Raw genomic sequence first — 18843 nt, 5'->3', positions numbered from 1 at the left:
TTTCTGTTTTCCTTGCACTCTCCACCTACACTTCCTCAATAGTCTCTCTGTAAGTATGAAACAGCAAAGGCTGGATTCCCAGTACCAAAGCCTTCTTTAAAAGGGACAGATCCTTCAGAGTTGCAGAACCAGTCTGCGTGATGCTAGAGGAAGCCATTTGTGAGTGATGTGAAATAATCCTGTAATTTTTCCATTACTTTTTCCTAAATAGAATATCTCCAGAATTCCAACTGCCCCAGCTTTGGGTGTATCTGGTCACAAAATTTGTCTTTAAGTTACACATAGCATTAAGGTCACTCTAAGTGTATGTGTGCACTGTGGCTTCATTGCAGCTACCTTTTGAAGGGACTTTACAGAAGGGTTGCTGCCCCAAAACTCATTAGGAAGCTTGGTTGATTATGGCATTTGCTGCTTGTTGGTGACTGTGGATGGATGGAATGTAGGAGAATAGAGATAGTGATGAAGGTAATCTCACCCCTAAGGAGTTACAGCTGTGCTAATTACCAAGAATTAGGAACAGGCCTGCCCTTAATAGGCCACAGCTGGATCCAGTTAGGATGGGTACTGTAAGAGAGTAGGTTGGCTAGCTGAGAAGTTAGAGTTTGTTTGCTGTGCTGTGAGGAAGGAGTAGTCATTAGTGTGAGGAGCTGCCTGTGACAAATTCCTAAGAAGGTATTGGGCTTTTGCAATAAGATGACAATAGGTGACCATAACTCTCTTCCTATGACTGTGGTAGTCTCACCCTTTGCACTGTATTTTTTATCTTGTCCTTGAAACTCCAGATGGCAGGGACGTTTTCTGTGATATGGTGCTGTTGATTCTTGTCTCAACCTTCATGTGCTTCCATAGGTTAAGTACTAATAGTTGACTGTTGTTAGTAGGTTTTGTTCCTCTTGTGTTTCAGCACATATTTCTGAGAAATGCCTACAGTTATTTTTCATTGTCTAAAGCAAAATATGGGCAAGTTGAGTGAGTGAGTCTGCTGGTTCTCAGGTATTTGGACCTCTTATGTATGTCCAGCTATGCACCTGTGGACTGTTATCTGCTTAAGTGATTATATAATGGGTTGATAATAGTTGATTATGTAAAAAAACAATTAGTTGGTTTTTATTATTTATACCTCCAGTATTTTTTATTTCTGAAGTACATTTGTAGAATCCTGTAGGCTCACGACAGCTGAGTTGGGAAGTTTCAAGTGGTCAGTATTCTCTATATAATCTTGAAAAGTTAGTTCAGGTGTCTGCTTTTGATGTATTGCTAGTTTTTTATGTAAGACAATTCCATGTTTCTGAATGTTTCATATAAAAAGCTATTTTGCTCTGTTTTGTGAATTTTTTGGGATTGCCTGATCTTGTGATATTTCTTATAGCTCATTGTGATTTTGTTTGACACATAATGATTTTTATGCGTGTCTGCAGCCTGCAGCTGAAGGTGTGAGCATGTATTTGTTAAATGCAGGCTGGGATTGGTGGTGTACATGACAAACCATATAGACAGTCATTGCTCTGAGCTAATCTTATCTCCCAGAGCAAAGCATTTCTGAGGAATTTCTAATTTTGACAACTGGGATCAAATGTCTGACTTCTGAGGGCTGACAATAATGCCAGGGGCTGTGCTGCTTTGTCCTGTTGGTAGCAACTGTGCAGTTAAAAACCCCACTAAATGCCAGGGAACCATGCATCTTAGCTGGTCAGGTTCAGGGTGGGTGTGTGTGCAGGGTAAGGCATCAGCTTCAGCAGTCTTTATGGGGCAGAAATGCTGTGGCTGCTCAGGGGTAAAAATAGTTCTGGGTTTTCAATGGCTGCATTCCATGGCTGGAGCCTGAAATCATGAATCAGGGCTCAGCTCTCGGTCTGTGCGAGACCAACTGCGGGAGCGCTGCAGACACCCGGGAGGGGAGCAGCTGGCCGAGATGAGTCCGAGCCCAGCTCCGCTGATACTCTGGGAAGGACCTGTGCTGCTTGTACACTCCCAGCAAGGTATTGTACATTCATTTGTTGATTTCCAGTAGGAGCGTAGTTACTTGAGTGTGAATAATTAAAGATCTACTGAGCCGTGCAAAATCTGCCACTCATCCGAAGGCAACTTCTAAAAAGTGTGTTCTGTGCGAGTTCAGCTTCACAGAGACTTGTAGCTTCACACCTTATAAGCTTCCAGAGACCTGGGATGATATATTGTGATTGGAAGGGCATGCTGCTCATTCCCACCTGAACACTGTTTTGTGTGAGTGTTTGTCCTTGATTTTTCTTGGCAGTTTTTTTTCAGAAATTTTCCAGCCTGGAAATTTCTGGGAATTTAAATAGCTAAATAGTAGTCCTTTGAAAAGCACCTTCTGCAAGAGTGCTTTTTAAAGCCATGTAAAACATGGCTGCTTAACTCATAGATCTCTTTGAAGCTTCATGAGATCGATGCAGGTTTAAATTGCATTTTGAAAGAATTCAAATGATTGTTCTCAGCTGTTTAGAACATGGCATAATTTCACAAGAGGGAATTTTGTATTTACAGTCAGGACTTTGTTGAAAGTGTTACTTTAAAACTACCAAACTTCTTGTGACCAACTTTAGCTTTGAACGGGGTAAACAAAACCCTGTTGTTTTGGGGTTTATTTTGTCCCTGAGACATTTCAAATATGTTTTGCTCCAGGCTATTGCTAGTAGGACCTTGAGAAATAGATGTTCCTGCAGATTTTGGCATGCCCTGCGAGTTGAATAACTGTGTGATCCTCCTTCCAGAGCGAGTTGCTAGATTTCGTGCTGCTGGAAGTGGCCACGCCAGCCGTGTGTGCAGATTGTCCGTTCCATTAGTGCCTGGGGCAAAATGACACAAATCCACCCATGGTAACCTTGCAGTCCGCCACAGCGCTCATGTGCATTCATCTGGTCACTTTTTGGGCCCCGGGGTGCAGGCACACACACTTGTCTGACCCTCAGCATATCTGCTCTTGATACCCCTGCATGCCTGGAGCAGTGGCAGGCACCTGCCTTCTGCTCTGCTGGCACTTTCCATGTGACGTGGGCACCTGCAGCTGTGCCCCTGTACTGCTGGGTGGGCTTCTGTTAGCTCAGCATGGAGCTGGGGGCAGGGGGTCTTGCTTTAGCAATCCAGCTGCCAAAACTAATGGTGACTCATTTTCTTCATTTCTGGTGTGGTGGCACAGCTTATCTCTCTGAATATTGCTGATATTTGGAGCAGAGGATACTGTTTTCTCATGCACTCCCACATTGTGGAGCTGATCTGTAGCATAACCAAAGTGAATTTGGCAAATCTCACTTGGAATAACAACTTTGCAAAGTGAGAAGCATATTGCTCCAAGATTGGGAGTAAGACTGAGTAAGTCAAAGTAGCTCCATGCTGTAAGCTAAGTTAGGGAGGTGTTAGGTTCAGTTACAGGATGATTAGCAAACATAAGGAGTTTAAAAATCTATCTTCTTTTATTTTCCTTGGCACGTTATAGTGTGGAAAGCACTGGGCTTGGGTGCAGGACCTAGATTCTGTTGCAGACTTGCGGGTGGAATTCAGTCACCTAATCTTCCTTTTCAGTTCCCAGTTTGTATAAGAAGGATGAATTTATAACAGAGGTATCATAGGAATAAAATCTCTATATCACAAATGTAAATGCTGATGCCATCTTTGCCCCTTCAGAGCTGCCCAAATGAAGGGCCAGTGCAGCACTCTTGGGAGACCTGTTCTACTTCTGCAACAGTTTTGTGCTCTTGTCAATAAAGCCCTTTTGAAGAGAGTGAATATGGACTGTGGATGGTTATACTCCAAGAGCTGTGTAAAGTCTGAGGACAAGAACAAATGCTTTAGTCCTGGCTACTTGTGTTCTGTGTGCTGGCCTCACTGTATGCTCCCTTCTGGGAGGTTCAGTAAGAGTTAGAAATACGTTGCAGGACCCAGGTTAGCCATTGGCATTGCACAAATATAGGTGAATGGGTATTTTAAAGAAGTGACACGGCAAAACTGTTGGTATAATTGTACCAATAGCAGAGCTGCCTAAAATAGCAAGAACATGAGAAAGTGTTTCCTAACTATGGCACTTTATTTAATGCTATTTTTGCCTACTGTGGATAAAGCAATGAGAGATATCTCAAATATTCAGTCAGTGGTCCCAGATATTATGTGCTCTTTGTGTTAGGAATTACAGCACTTCCAACTATTTGCCGGAGTTGTTAGATAAGGTGAATAACTGAAGATTTGGATGTTTGCCCAAGCTGTCTGCATTTAATTATTCTGTGAAACCTCATTAGAGATGAGCTGCACCTGTGATATTAAGAAGGACCTATTTTGAAGGTAGTTCAGACCTTGATCCATAGCTCAATTTAAAAAATACTCTTTTAGAATTTGAAAGTTTTTTCATCTTCATGTACTTTGTTACAGCTACTGTTCAGTCTTGATCTGATTTTTTGAGGGGACAGGAAAGACTGATGATGCATTTGGTAGCCAAAATGGTGTTGGCAAACTGGAGATACAGCCTGAAATAAGTGGATAAATGCAATATATTTCATTTAAAAAATAATCAACTGCACAAATACAAATAGGCCTACGAAGAGAAGATCTGGAGTTTATTGTCGTCCACAAGTTGAAATTGTCCCAAATGCTGTGTTGCTTCAAAAGGCAAAGCCATCTTGCAGTGCAAAGCCAAAATATGCCACTTGTGAAACCTGTAAAATGATCTATCTCCTTTACACTAAGTATAGTCTCAGCTGGGGTATAGTTCAGTTAAAAGATGGGTATCAACTGGACAATTTGATCTGAGTGTGGTGGGAATGATTGAGGTCAAAATAAAATCTCAGGCCAAGGTTTTGTGAATTGGAGTTCTTTGGTTAAAAAGAGGTGGGTAAGGATATTTAACAACTGAAACAACATTTTGCAAATGTGTAAATGGCTGCTGGAAAGAGGCAGGGAATAGCTCTTCTCTGTAGGTGTAGGGTAAGAAGTAATAGGCTTCAGTCACAGAAGGTTCAGGTTTGTTAAATGATGAGGTGTTTGCCTGAGGTGATGTAGGTACGAGCTGTTCTGCTGTCACCCGTGTGGTCTTTCCAAGTCTCCCCCAGTTCTGTGATTCTATAATCCTGCATGATTACATGCTTTGAGCTGGAAACTAATGTCCTTAATCCTCTGCAGCAGACCCTGAGCTCAGTTTCTCCCAGAGAACCTGTTCCTGCAGCTGTGGCTGATGCTGTTGTAGATAGGAGTAGCTGGGCAGAGGGAAGGGCTGGGTGCACACGTAGCCCTTTGGCAGTCACAGACAGCATGGAGTTGTGAGTCAGGAATGTTTGGTTGCCTCAGTTTCTCACACTACAAAAGCTGTAGGACAACCACTCGCACTGCCAGGTGGTAAATGCAGAACAGGTAAGAACTTTGATACAGTGTTTGGTTAACCTGAGAAACTTAGTTCTGAGAAACTTGGATGTGTTTGGTTGCAAAAGCAATTAGACAATATTATGCCAGCAGATCTGTCAAAAACATTTAAACATAATATGCCAGTTCTAGCTTGAGAATTTCTCAAGACACATGTTGCTGGAGGCTGGATACCATGGAGGCTATTTCTAAGTTTATGCCCTGCTCTTATACTCTTGGCACTTGCAAGTGGTGTCTGTCAGAGTTTGAAGGGAGATCTGGGTCCAGAATTTATTGAGGGAGGGTTTTCTCTTTCTCCAGTCTGTAGTGCACAGCCTATGGTGGCCTCCACATGCCTGATGATCAGCACATTTAAAATAGCCTTTTGCCTGTCAGGGTCTGAGAAGAGCCCTGACTGGGATGACTTCTGTTTCCATCTGAGAATTATTCTGTCAGCACTCCCACTTCAGTCCGAGAAGTGCAGTGGAGCAGCTGAGATGGAATGGGAAGAGGCAGCAAAAATTCATTCCCACTCACTGGGCATTCTTATGTCTTCGCTGGGAATTTCAGGGCATTTGCTTCCTAGATTATTTCCAGCCAGAACTGTGCTATGAAGTATCAAGTCTTTGCTTGTATGGATAACTTAGGAAGCCCCATCACTGGAGACATTTTTGAGTACAAAGCTTGGCATGGCTTACAGGAGGAACTGCAAATAGTCATGAAGCATGTGAGCAAGGTCAGATAAAACCTACATAAACGCTATGTGTCAATTTTTTTTACTCACAAAATTGCCCTGTCTTTAGCAGGATGATAATATGAATGATCCTTAAATAATTTCACAGAATCATTAGGGTTGAAAGGGATCTCTGGAGATCATCCAGTCCAGTTCCCTGCCAAGACAGTGTCCCCCAGAGTAGTTGACACAGGAACTTTGCAGGTGGGTTTTGAATATCTCTGTAGAGGGAGATTGCACAATTGCTCTGGGCAGTCTGTTCCAGTGTTCTGCCACACAGAGTGTAAAGATCTTCTTTCTCATGTTGAGGTGAAACTTCTTGTGTTTTAGTTTATGGCCATTGCTCCTTATCCTGTTGCTGGGCAGCACCAAAAAGAGTCTGGCATATCCACTTGGCACCTGCCTTTGAGATATTTATATGCATTCATGAGGTCTCCTCTCAGTCTTCTTTTCTCTAAACAGGCCCAGCTCCCTCAGTGTTTTCTCAGAAGAGAGATGTTTCAGACCCCCAATTTCTATAGCTCTTGTGCTACCATTCTGTTAGGATTTTGTGTAGTGAGGCCATGGCTCTGTGGGATTGATATGCCAGGAGGTGGCATGCAAGCAGCAGGCTCTTGGTGCTTTTCTGCCTTTCCTCTGTCAATGCTAAAGCCACTGTGTTGACAGGAATAAACAACGACTTTACCTGTGGGACAAACAATTCAAAGTGTTGGCTGAAGAATATTGAGTAATATAGCAGAGGCTGTCTGATAAAAGAATGCAAGGGCAGAAAAGGCTGTGATGAGAGCTGAGCCCCTCTGGTCATGTTCAGCTTGTTACAGAAGAGGATCTGATGGGTCAACGTGCTGAAGCACGCTGCTAGAGAGAGTATTCCTGTGTGCAGATTGGTAACAAAAAGGAAATCAACCAGGATAATGTCCACATAAACAGTCCTTAGACCAACAAAGTTCATCTTCTAGACCGTGTCCTAGAGTATGATGCCTTGATAAGTGAGCAAAAAAGACTGGTGTTGAGATTTGGAAAGGTGTTGTGCTACCTTGCTCTTTTATTAGGAGACTAAAAATAACCTCTGCAGGTCAGGAACAAGGCTATAGGAGGCAAGAGTCCTTGGAAGGCTGGCTGCCTTGTAGGGCTGTTGTACTTGGCCTGGCGTAATAGTTGGGAAATCATTATTTCAAGTAGAAAAATTGTATACTTGCCAAATCCTCAAAACATTGTTAATGCCGAGGTATCATCATGATCCTCTGCTCTGTTTTGCTAATGCCAAAGACAGAGCAAAAACAATCCAACTATCTCTTGCAGATACCCATAATCTACAGACCCTGGAAAAAGAATCTTCAAATTAAGACTGAAGAAAGAAAGAAAGAGGCTTTAACGTTTCTTCAGCAGATTTCACTGCATCTGGGTCCCAAATAATTTTCTAAGTATTTTGAAATAAAAAGCTGTAACATTTTCAAAAGGGCTGTACTTTTTAGGCACGACAAAAATTACCAAAGCATTGACTCAACAAATCTGGATATTGTCTAATACTGCACAGAGCAGAAGACTCTTATTTAGTGGTTGATTTCTTTCATACTGCAGAAATAAATTTTATTATCAATTTTATCCTATTTAATATAAGCATGAATGTCCTTATGAGCCACATAGAACTCCACTTCTAGTGTACATCCTGCAGAAGATTTGGAAAGGAAGGCCCTTGAATGTGATCAAGTAGCGTAACTATAGCCAGAACTGATGAAGCCAGAAGAGAAATTTTTATCCTTTGCAGAACTTAGAGCAGCCTGTGAACTAATTTAAATTAATGCTTTTGGAATTAGTAACTGTAATGGATCTCATTACAGACTAATCGACTCAACACACTTGAACAGCACAACCTCCTGTACCTGACCTGCCTCTCCTTGTCCTATTCCTGCCCTTAGCAATAGATAACTTTGGACCTTCTATACCAGAATGGTGCTGCCTGGAACAGAAAATGCCCGATGATGAAAAATCACTATTTTGTTTTGGTAGCAGCTTTGCACTTGTTTTGTGTGTTCTGAACAGCCAAAAACATGAGACAAGGAACTGAATAACTGACCTTTTATGGTGTTCTCATGGGCCCACCTTAAAAAAGAAAAATCAACCTGATGGTTAACAGTAATAATAGTAATATTAATAGCATTTTTGTGCAGCCCATATAGGTCCCTTTACAGTGCTTGTGGAAGTGACCAGTATGGTCTCAGTGTTTGCAGTATAAATTGGGTACTTGATCCACCTTGTAATGAGTATTCTAGGGTCTATTCTACTGTAGTTATTTCTGAAGTCCAGAATGTCCAAAAGTCCAGGGAGACCTTTTCTGCTGGATCTCGTACTTGGTGCACATTAATTCCTTCTGAATTCTCATCTGCTTTGCTGAAATGGAATTTCCTGAATTTGCCTTGCTGGTATTGAACTAATGACATGAACTTGTATGTGTTTCCATTAGAAAAGGCTGGTAACCACAGAGCAGAGCTCAGCTGTAAGGATACTCAAATTCTTACTATGAACTGTGTCAGGTTGTGTTTGTTTTGTTGTTGGGGTTTTTTTTCCCTCTGGAGCTGTATTTAATTATGTTTTAAATACACCAAATTTCCACTCAAAATGAAGCACAGCTTCTCTCAGTGGAACATAAAGAAATTCTTCCTTATGTTTTTGTTTTACTGCTAGGATTTCTGCAAAGCTTATTTGAAGTTGTTTGTCCCCCAAAGCTATTACATTGATGCCTTTGCCAAAGCTAAAATCATTGATCAGATGAGAGGAAAAATACATATTTGTACAGTGACGTATGTGCAGTGATATCATCTGCTTCATGGAGAAATGCCTTTTAGTTCATCCTGTACATCTGTATCCTTAGCAGCAGGTGCCACTGCCAGACAATTCTTCAAAGTTAATGTGATTGCTGGGAAATGCTAAAGCCTTTCTTTCTTATTGCTGTGGGAGGTGATGTCAAGAGCTGTGTTTTCTGTGGGAGGCAGAAGAGGCTATGCTGACAAACAGCCTGGAAAGGTGGACTTCTCAACTCTACCATGTGCATATTTAGTGTAAGAAAACAGGAGTGTCCTGTGATGGGGAGTGAATGTGGGACACCTTGTCTCAGCAGGAGGTGGGAGCACAAGTTCAGTATGAAGGGGGCCATCTGGCAGGTGATGCAAAATACACTTCCAGGAAGGACAGGGCTGAGAAGTGAACAGGGATTTTTTCCAGTTGAAATGCTGCCAAGTTAGTCATGTCATGAGCAGAGGCTGGACGTTTGCATCCTTCCCTTGGCAGGCAGCTTTAAAAGCTGCGCACGCTGCTTCACAGATTGTGCCGGGCAGCTGGACCGGCCCGCCCCACCAAGTTTTTGCCTTTGCTACCTGTAGCTGCAGCAACATGTGCTGAGATTTGGCCTGTGTGAACTTCTGCCCCACTCTGGCAAACTTAGTCCGGAGACCAGTGGGAATTGCAAGTTTGTATATGTGTGGCTGGGTAGGAAGGAGCCAGGTTTGGGAAGAGGGAGCCTGGAGCTGTAGTAAGCAAACTCCAGGAGCACATGTGCTAGTGCTGAAATGACAGATGACTAAGAAAGGATGCTCTATGACACAAGAGTATGGAAACATAAGCACAGAGCTAATCTACAGGAAAAGAAAATGGCACAGCACAGACAATAATAGAATTAATGACAACAGATTGCTAGGAATAGATATGATCAGCAGGCATGGAAATGAGGAATGACCAAGCATGTACAAATGTAGGCATGCAACACACAGCCAGTCCCTTTGATCAGAAGTGTACAGTGCTCAAAACCAGGAGAGATCCTAATGCTAAGGAGGACACAAGTTTAGGAGCTGGGAGGCTGTGTCCTTCCTTGTCTCCATGTAGCCACACACCCTAAGAAGCATCTGTGTGATGTAAAGGACAGCTGAGGTGCCTTTTCCTTACATCCACTCTTTTATGCACAGAAAACAACAGCAGTGAAACATCTGAGAAGCTGAGCATGAGCTAACACAGGTGGTGGTGGAATAGCAATGCTTGGTAGCTCAGAGGATGCCAAGCAGAGAACAGCTCAAACTGAGCAGTGGGACAAAAGTGACCATGGAATGGTGAGATCTCAAAAGCATTCATGAAACAAGAAGCTCAGGTGTGTTTACAGCGATTCAAGTAAGACTCCAGGACTTGCAGTATGATGGGATTAACAAACCACACGATTAATAGATTGGACTTCTTGGAAAATATGTGAGCAGTATCACCTTGCAGTTCTGCCACACTCTCTGTGCAAGGCCACAGCTGACTTAGGAAACAAATTAGTCTCAGGGCATCAGATTTGAATCCTATAACCCATTTTAGTTGCTGTTCATAACTAAACTTTTTCTAAATTCTATGGTAATGCCAGTGCAATGTTCTTTCCTGTGTCCTTTGTATAACCTTTCCTGGTCCTATTTGAAATTGGGAAGTGTGTGTAATAGCTGTGGAAATTGTTTGGTTTATTGATTTTTCTTTTCATACCCTAAAGTGAAAGGGCTATCAAGACAATAACTTGGATTTATGAAACAAAGATTTGAATTCAAATTTGTGCAATATTTTAGAAAAGTTGTATTCTCGTTTTTGTGGCCAAGTCCTGGCTGTGTTTGAAGCACAGAATCCCCTATAGAATAAACCTTGACTTCTTCATTGCTTTGTGATTTTAAGTAGATTTGAGGTGCTTAATTGTATTTGTTACTTTGTCAGGTGTGAGTTTTGTTTTCTGAAATGGCCTATAGCTGGGATTTTGGCCCCCAGAGTCCAAATTCAAACTTTTTAAACTTTCGTTTTACAAAAACGACATGAGTGAGAGAACCTTTCCTCTTTTTTTTTTTTTTTTTTTTTTTTTTTTTTTTTTGAGAAAGACCAAGAAGTGACAAATCACCATTTGCTGAAAGTGGAACATTATTTATGAAGGCTGCTTAGGGCTTCAAACATTGGTCTTGTGTTGAATAGCATTTGTTTGTGCATGTATATACCATTTCTCTCCCAAGTTCTATTAATGACTGGATTGAACTTAAAAAAGATCAATGTCTTAATTCCTTTTCACAAGTATTAAATGTTAGGGGTGTCTCGTTAAGGCAAGTAATAGCATTCCTAATGGTAAATTCATCCACAAGGTAGGACAGGTTTTATCCATCCACTGATAGAATCTGACCTTTAAAAAAGTTAATCTTTTCAAGTGTTATGTATGCCACAAATTATTGATGAGATTCTCATTGAGTTTCAGTTTTTTCCTACATTAGATTGCTTGTGAATACTGAGAGAGTTTGGAGAGCTTTCTTTTCCTTCTAAATGGAATCTTATGGCCAAATAATGTAGCATAAACAATTTGGAATGCAGGAAGCAAAGTAGGGGTAGGAGATGTAAATTCAGTTCCCTGGCATGATTTAAATAAACAACTGAACCAACAGAAGCCCCGTAATCTAGTTCACACGAGCATATGTTTGGCAGGATTCAGCGTGGTGGGTTTGCAGTCTCTGCTTATCACAGAACCAGGACTGTATGCATCACTGCCACATGCTTCTCTTTTCCTTCATCCAGGGAAACTAATCTTGTCAGGAAAAGAAAGTGGGAGGAGGAAATGTATCATTCCAACACAGGCTGGATACAATTCTTTTGCTCCCTGTTAGTGGAGGCTGGGAGATGCCTTACATCTTATAGACAGCTTATTGCAGATTGGAATTTCAGTGTCTGGTCTCACTTTTAGCGTAGATTTTTTTTTTTTTATGTGCATGAATTACAAAGCTATTTTCTTCAACAGACTCAGAGACTGAAAAGTTTGATACAGAAGTGTCTCTTGTTTGTGTGGCCTATATAAGTGGCTCATTAACTGTCCTACTGTAATTTCTATTTTATCATAAGTAAAGAACAAGGCAGACATGTTGGCACCAGAGTCTTCTGATAAAATTTACTTTAAGATGCCTAAAAGTACTATTAGCTTTTGAAGCATTTCTCTTTTTCTGCAAGGGGAGAAAATCTCCTTTTTATTAAAGTTCCAATCCTGGTGGTAATATGATGAATATTAATATAAATAAGTAGTCAGGTGTCATATAAAATAGTCTATCCTGTTAACCTCCTTGGACTGAATGTTCAGTCCTTACTATCTGAGCTGTAAAAAACCAGGAATTCCCATGAAGTGTCACAGTAGATTGTCATGCAGAAGTTTTCCACATAGGATAATCTGCAGAGAGTCTGAGGTGTGAGCAACTCTGAGAATGTTGAGGTGCTCTAAATACAGGATGGACAAGCAGAATGAGTTTTAATTTATGAAGGAAACTTCATAAATTGCAGTTAGGGGCTGAGTCGCACAGAAATTGTGGGTAGAAAATCAACATAACAAAATACAGTAGGGGGCCTTCTGGAAGGGGAAAGTAGTATTTATGTCAAAATCATCCAATAAGCTGATTTTACCTGCTGATGCTAATAGATTTGTTATAGATTTTGTTCATCTGCATACTTGTACGGCCATACCCATGTCTGTACCCCAAAGCTCTAGGAGAGGGGATTTAGCAAGGATCAGCTGTATGTGATGCAGAGGACTAAGGATGCCAGATGTTAAGTTTCTGGGATTCATCCTGATGTAACAAGCATGGCTTTGGAGAGATCTTTTGTGCCCTTTGGGATTCAGCAGCAGTTGCAGAGCTGTGCTTTCCTGCAGATCGTTGCTTACATCATCTTCCATAAATCCTAGGCCAGGTTATTGCCCATTACTTGTTTTCCTCGTGGGCTAAGGCACAGTGGATGTAACACTGCCACAGCCTTGGTGTGGTTTCATTAGCAATACAGGCCCTTTTTAACACTCTGTCCTTCTGCTTCTTCTGGTGCTTGCACCTGTATATTTCAGTTCAGACTGCATTTATGCCAGTTATCATATTTCTATAACAAATCTTTCCAGGTGGAATTCTTAAGGGCATCCATTGTTGTTGAAACTCTTTTTGCATTAAAGTTAGCAGTAAAGTTTTTGTGGATGTCAAAGAGAGTACTTTCTGTCAGTGCTCAGTTCTTTGGAAAATAAAGGCCTTAGAAATGCAGTTGTATAATACCACCTCTCCCAAAGTGGGGTGGCCATCCCCAGTGTCAAGTTTGGACTAGATAGACTACTGTTATGACTCTGCTGTAGTTCTAAAAATGCATCTTGCATGAGCTCAGAGAAGCTGTTGGGCTTCTGCCTGAAACTAAAAATATGTTCTTGTGTGACAGTTTCCATGTGGGCCCCGCTTTAAAGTTTTTGTCGTGTGAGAACAACTTTCTTCAGGCTTAGGAAAAGGATTTGGACCTTCAGAAAAGTGAACTTTTCTTTGTGGTTACTGTGCTGTCAGGGCTCAGCACCAAACTGCTTATTCATCCACATTGCTGTGCATGGTTGCTGCCTCTTACAGGTTTTGTACCCCTTGGCTAACCCCTGGAGGTGACCTCAGTTATCTGAGGATCCAGGGAACAGCTGGAGGAGAGAGTACTTCTCAGGACAGCTATGCCAAGAAGAGCTACTCAAGGAGAAGTCTGTTTTTCCAAGAAATAATCCAGTGATTCTCTCGTGCCTATGGAGAAGAGGCACTGACCTTGGGGTTCTGGGAGATTCTCTATACCATTCCTCTCTTCCTGCAATTTAGTGTCTCTTGTGATGATTTAGCATTATGAATAGAAAGTTTTATCTGCACAGTATAGTTAGCAGTCTTCTGGGGAGAGTACCTGGTGTTTGTATTGCATTACTACTCCAGCTTTGGCACAGCATATGTGAGTTTCACGCACCAGTGGCTTTTGTCACAAGAGTGCCTGGTTGTGGAAGCTGTCAAATGGATCTACCTGCAGTGATTTGAATGCTTGATTAAAACTTGTTTTGATTCCCCCATCTGAACTATCAGCAAAGAGTCCAAAACATTCCAGTGGAATGAGACAAATGGAAATGGGAAGGGAGAAGTGGGGAATGAGGGTAGGGAGAGAAAGCAACTGCTAAAATGTTCTGCAATCACTTAGAAGTACAATTTAAAATTTAATATTATTTCCAAGCAAAAAACTCTCACCTTAAGCTACATGCTGTGGGTGAGTATAAAGAATACTGCCTTTTAATAGTTGGCAGTGGGGTTTGCCAGAGAAAAGTATATAGGAAGCAAGTTGATTTTGCATGCAGACTGAGGGTTGATGAGGTCTCTGTAGCAAAACTTGACAGGATTAAAGGAATATTAAGGGAGATACCAACTCTGAGCTGGGGTGCTGCTCTAGACTACCTGATTTGGAGGAACAGGAGTATGACTCCCTTTTCCCCACAAGCTGAAGAAAATGCCAAAGGTTGTGGAAAAACAAGAGGGGAAAAAAAAGCCAGAAATGTTAGGAGTGTTAAGGGAAGACCTTCTGCTCTTTTGCACAATATCCTTCAATATATAACCCAATCTAGAGAGCAATTTATTTGGTACTCAGATGTCAACTGTCTAGGAAGCAGCAAGTTTCCTAAGTAGTGAAGAATAATTAGGGCCTGAGCCTGTTGGAACCATGTGTGTGAGGACTCTTGCAAGTTGTAGTGTGTCATTCTACCATCAGAGCCCACAGAGCAGGTATCAGTGAGCTCTTGTGTGAAATTTCAAGCGCTGTTTGTTATGTATTTACATGTCTGGCTTTTTCACCCTCCTGCACTCTTTCCACATGTTTTCCTCAGTGCAGCACCAAAGGAAAACATCATTGGAATATCACCCAGCAGTATTTGAGTAAACCACTTTGGGGTGGTGAACAGCAGTGAAATCTTACGACATGGCTAGTAGTGAGCTTGGAGCATAATGGCCAAGCCATTGTGCTGTCAGCTCTTGAGGAGTCCTGGGAGCAATCCTGGTCATTGTACTTCATCAGGTCTCTTATGGAATCTGACCCAACTTGGTCTGCTCTCTTTGCATGAACTGGAAGATCACAGCCAGCAGTACCAAGGAGCTCTGGTTACCTTGGGAGCTTAATGCTGCCTTGTTTACAGCACGGGATGGCTGCTTGGAGCAGCAGGGTAGGGAGGGCATGTTATCAGGCCAACCGGTGCCTTGTTGCCAGCACTCAGGAGTGCGTGACTGAGAGCTGATGGCAGGGACAAGCCAAAAAGCTATTTTCTTAACTCCTGCTGTGCCCCTCCTGCATCCTGCTCCGTGTCCATCAAGTGGTGAAGGCAGCAGATGGGCTGCCCCAAGGTGACACACGCTTACCTGCCGGGAAGAGAGAGCAGCTCCTGTAGCATGTCCCCGGTGTAAGTGCTGCTGCTGGCAGGCAGGCAGCCCTGTTGCTTGGCAGCAGGCCTCCGAGAGAAGATTGCTTTGTCCTTGCTCTTAGTCAAGTTTGCCAGGTTCCCTTCTGATTGCCAGGCTGGTAATGCATGGGGGAGATAACCCTGGTTCAGTGAGCAGCAATTCAGTCTGTCATCAAACAGAAAATACTTGGGCAGAATCGACAGAGCCGTGTGCTAAGCTAATTTGGTATCAGCCTTGTGGGTGTGGTTCTTTGGTACAAGTATTTTTGTGTTTGTCTTTCTGCAGAGAGGACTGAAATCTCCCATCAGAATCTCCCTCTGTCCCTCATGGACCTGTTCACAAATTGCACAGTCCCTCTTTGTTCTCTTTACCTGCAAACTAAGCTCCTGCCTCTTGTCTCTCTTCAGCAGCAGCAGGTTTGTTCCCTTTTCCCCAGCACTTCCATCACCAGTTCTGCAAACCAGGAAAACTTGTTTCTGCTCTCACTCTCTATGGCTTACTGAATTTCCTGGACACTTCAGGTAGTCCTGCCAGTCTGGTCCTGTCCCTCCCAACCCCTTATCTTCCCCAGCAGAAGGAAACAGGTATTTTTGTTTTTTGGCCATCTTAAGAGAGCTTCCAAAGTTTTCTCCAGAGTTTCAATTTAATAAACAAGTTAGCTGGTTTGATGTTACGAAATAGTCACTCTGCCCTCACCCTCTTCTGTAGGTATAAAGCAGCAGATGAAGGGATAAGACTGGATGTGGAGGAATGTGAAGGGTTCTGATGCCTGCATGGGGCGTGATGGACAGCAGCAGGGTTCAACAAGGAGAGGGGTTTATAGCACCACAGCTGCTGCCAGCATCTTCCTGATGCTCAGACATGGGTGCACTCTAAAGTCTGTTGCTGAACTTTGGGAGGGCATGATGTTCAGACACACTTTATTTATGTGCGCATACCAGGCATATAGAGGGCATGAAATTGGTAATTGATCAAAGCAGATCTTGCTTCTGTACTTCTTTGTGCTTTGGCTGCCTAATAGTGGGGAGTTTTTTGTTGCCGTTGTGTTTTCCTATACGAGTTTGTGGCTTAGCTATGAATTCCTTGTCTCTGTGGGAGACAGAGAACCCTTAGATGCACAAGGGCCAAGATTTTCACTCAAAAATGTCACGCAGGAGACACTAACCCAAGAACAGAGCAAGGGTGATAGGCAGTCGCAATTCTCCTTGTTAAAATCTGCTCTGGCAAATAATTTTCTAATTTGGCACAAAACCAAATGTGTAAAACCAGCCAGATTTTCTGTATAAGGCACTGGGTCCATTTGGCATGTTTTAATATACAACAATGATGGTGACTGCTCAGAGCTGTGCTGGCTGGCCTCTGCCATGTGCTATTCTGTTTCACTGCAGCAGGCACTGAGGTAGTTTTAACGCTGTCCATTTGGTCAGTGTCTGCCTAAAATATCCCAGACCACTGGAGTTCTTAGCATTGAAAAATCAGACATTTTTACCTTTGTGAAAGACAGTTTGCTTTCTCATTTAGTAGTTTGCTGCTGTCTGCTCTCCCATACAGCCACTGCTTACTTGCTGTCTCTGTTCAGCTCATCCGGGGTGACACTGTCCAATTGTTTTGACAATGACCTTAATCTATTTGTGCAGTTCAAAGCAAAGGCTGTGTGGCCAGAGATGGAAATGCATGGGCTTAGGCAGCTTGTAATGAAATACAGTCTTCAGCTGCTTTGAAGCCACTGCAAATCAGTTGTTGGATTTGATGTGTCTTCGAGGATGTGAAATGAATTTAGTGGCTTCTAGCTGGTTGTAGTGAATCAGGTGTTCACCTCATGAAATGCTCCAATATAATCAGGCTTTGTGTATGGCAGCTTTAGCAGGTATGCCAGTGGCTATATCACACTGGTTGAAGCTTACTCTGCTGACAGGGATTTTTATAAAACAAGTTCTAGGCAATTTAACAGACAGACCATTGAGTAGGAGCTTCCTTCTGTGGTTGCCTGTACTTGCACATGTTGTAGACACAGAGGAATGCAGGACTTTGAGTAAATGGCGCTGCAGTGCCAAGTTAGGTGGCAGGATCAATAATTTCCTGTTAGCTGGGATCTCCTGGCACTGCTGGGGTGAGAGAACTGCCTCAGTATATAGTTAAATCAAATTCAGGGCTATCAATATATTGCCTTTCAAGAGCAATAGATTCAAAGGAGCTGCCCAGAGGAGCAAGACAGAAAGTTGCCTAAGAGAAACCAAACTGTTTCTAAAGAATTTGAAAACACTTGATTTGTCCTTGCCAAGGAATGGGAGCATGTTGTCTGGCTGCAGCACCTTCCCAGTAAAATTTGCTCCCCCTGGGAACACTGGCTTGGGGGAAATGGCTGCAAACCCTCTCTTGAAGCCACACAGAGAAATGTGTGTTGTGAGGAAAATGCTGGAGCAAAGCACACTGCCTATGTTATATGGATTTTTAGATCAATAGTGGCTCTAACATGTAGCCAGATGCATTATACTTTGGAACATGCTTTTGTGCAGATCCTAGGACTTTCTTTGGCTTTTTAATGGAAGTAGTGTGCACCTATTAGCACCAGAAAGCTTTTGTCATAAGTAGCACATGCACAGTTTTTCACCCTTGCCTGGCAGATCTGCTTCTTTACTTAGTGGCAGAAGTCAGAAATCGCACCATATTAATTTCCTTTTGCCTTTTTGGGCATGAATTCTCTGTGACTGTAAACTAATATGTAGCTCAGCATCTATTTCCAGATGTCATACATTTCCCTTGATTTACATTCCTTAATCAGTGAGGATGCAGTAGATGCAAAGGCTGTGAACAAGATCTTTATTGCAATCACTGCAAGTTCAGCTTTCAGTGCAATTATAAGATGAGTTTGCAGGTATGTTAAAATGCCTCCTGCTTGTTACAGTGATAGTCTTTGCTTAGGCTGTTTTCTGCTATTCTCTGCTTGTGAAAGCATTTCCTTCTAGTAATTCCTGCTAGTCACAAGAAACATGGCTGTATAAATTCCTCTTCTTCTCCTTCCATTGCTGGGAGTCCAAGCCAAATGAAGAGGGATATTGGAGTTCTGTCTCTACAGATGTGAACTGAACATCGTGCAGTGGAAGTGGTTCCTGTCTTACAGAAACCCCACTAAAAATAAGGAGTTGTTTATCTACTATGGAGCTTGTCAGTAGCAGTGTAGAGGACAGAGCCCAATCATGTGGGAGATATCAGTATGCATTGGATGAAATACAAATGCAACTTTAGCAAGCTGATGTTGAACTGTCTTCAGTCTGGGTCCTTTGTGGATCGAGACTAATAACAGAAATATGAACAACAGAATGTGTGTTGATCTAATGAATAAGAAATGCTGCTGGGATACAGGGACTCATTCCATTCGTATCCTTCTCACTGCTCTGCTGAGTAATCTTTCCTTATTTGTGCTTCAGTGCCTTTATCTGTCAGATGGCAATAACAAAAATAAACTGTTTTAAAGCTTGTTGGGCTATACCAATGATGGGCAGAGAGGATCTGGACACACACTTTTGG

The 18843-nt window shown here is 42.3% G+C and overlaps 1 protein-coding gene across 5 annotated transcripts in view; it reads left to right on the top strand.

Annotated features, from left to right (window-relative positions):
- TSPAN4 (tetraspanin 4) overlaps nucleotides 1–18843 on the top strand; it is a 415983-nt gene that overhangs the window by 189927 nt on the left and 207213 nt on the right. Inside the window, exon 1 of one of the 5 annotated variants that reach the window (XM_041481230.1) lies at nucleotides 1915–1979. The exons of the other annotated variants lie outside the window; for them this stretch is intronic. The gene's annotated coding sequence lies outside the window, so the exon portion shown is untranslated. Of the gene's footprint in view, nucleotides 1–1914; nucleotides 1980–18843 lie in introns of those variants that run through there. 5 annotated transcript variants of the gene reach the window in all.

The sequence above is a fragment of the Pyrgilauda ruficollis genome, unplaced genomic scaffold (genome assembly GCF_017590135.1).
Source record: "Pyrgilauda ruficollis isolate IOZ18807 unplaced genomic scaffold, ASM1759013v1 scaffold55, whole genome shotgun sequence".
In the NCBI taxonomy this organism is placed as follows: domain Eukaryota; kingdom Metazoa; phylum Chordata; class Aves; order Passeriformes; family Passeridae; genus Pyrgilauda; species Pyrgilauda ruficollis.
This window is presented reverse-complemented; position numbering and strand designations above follow the sequence as displayed.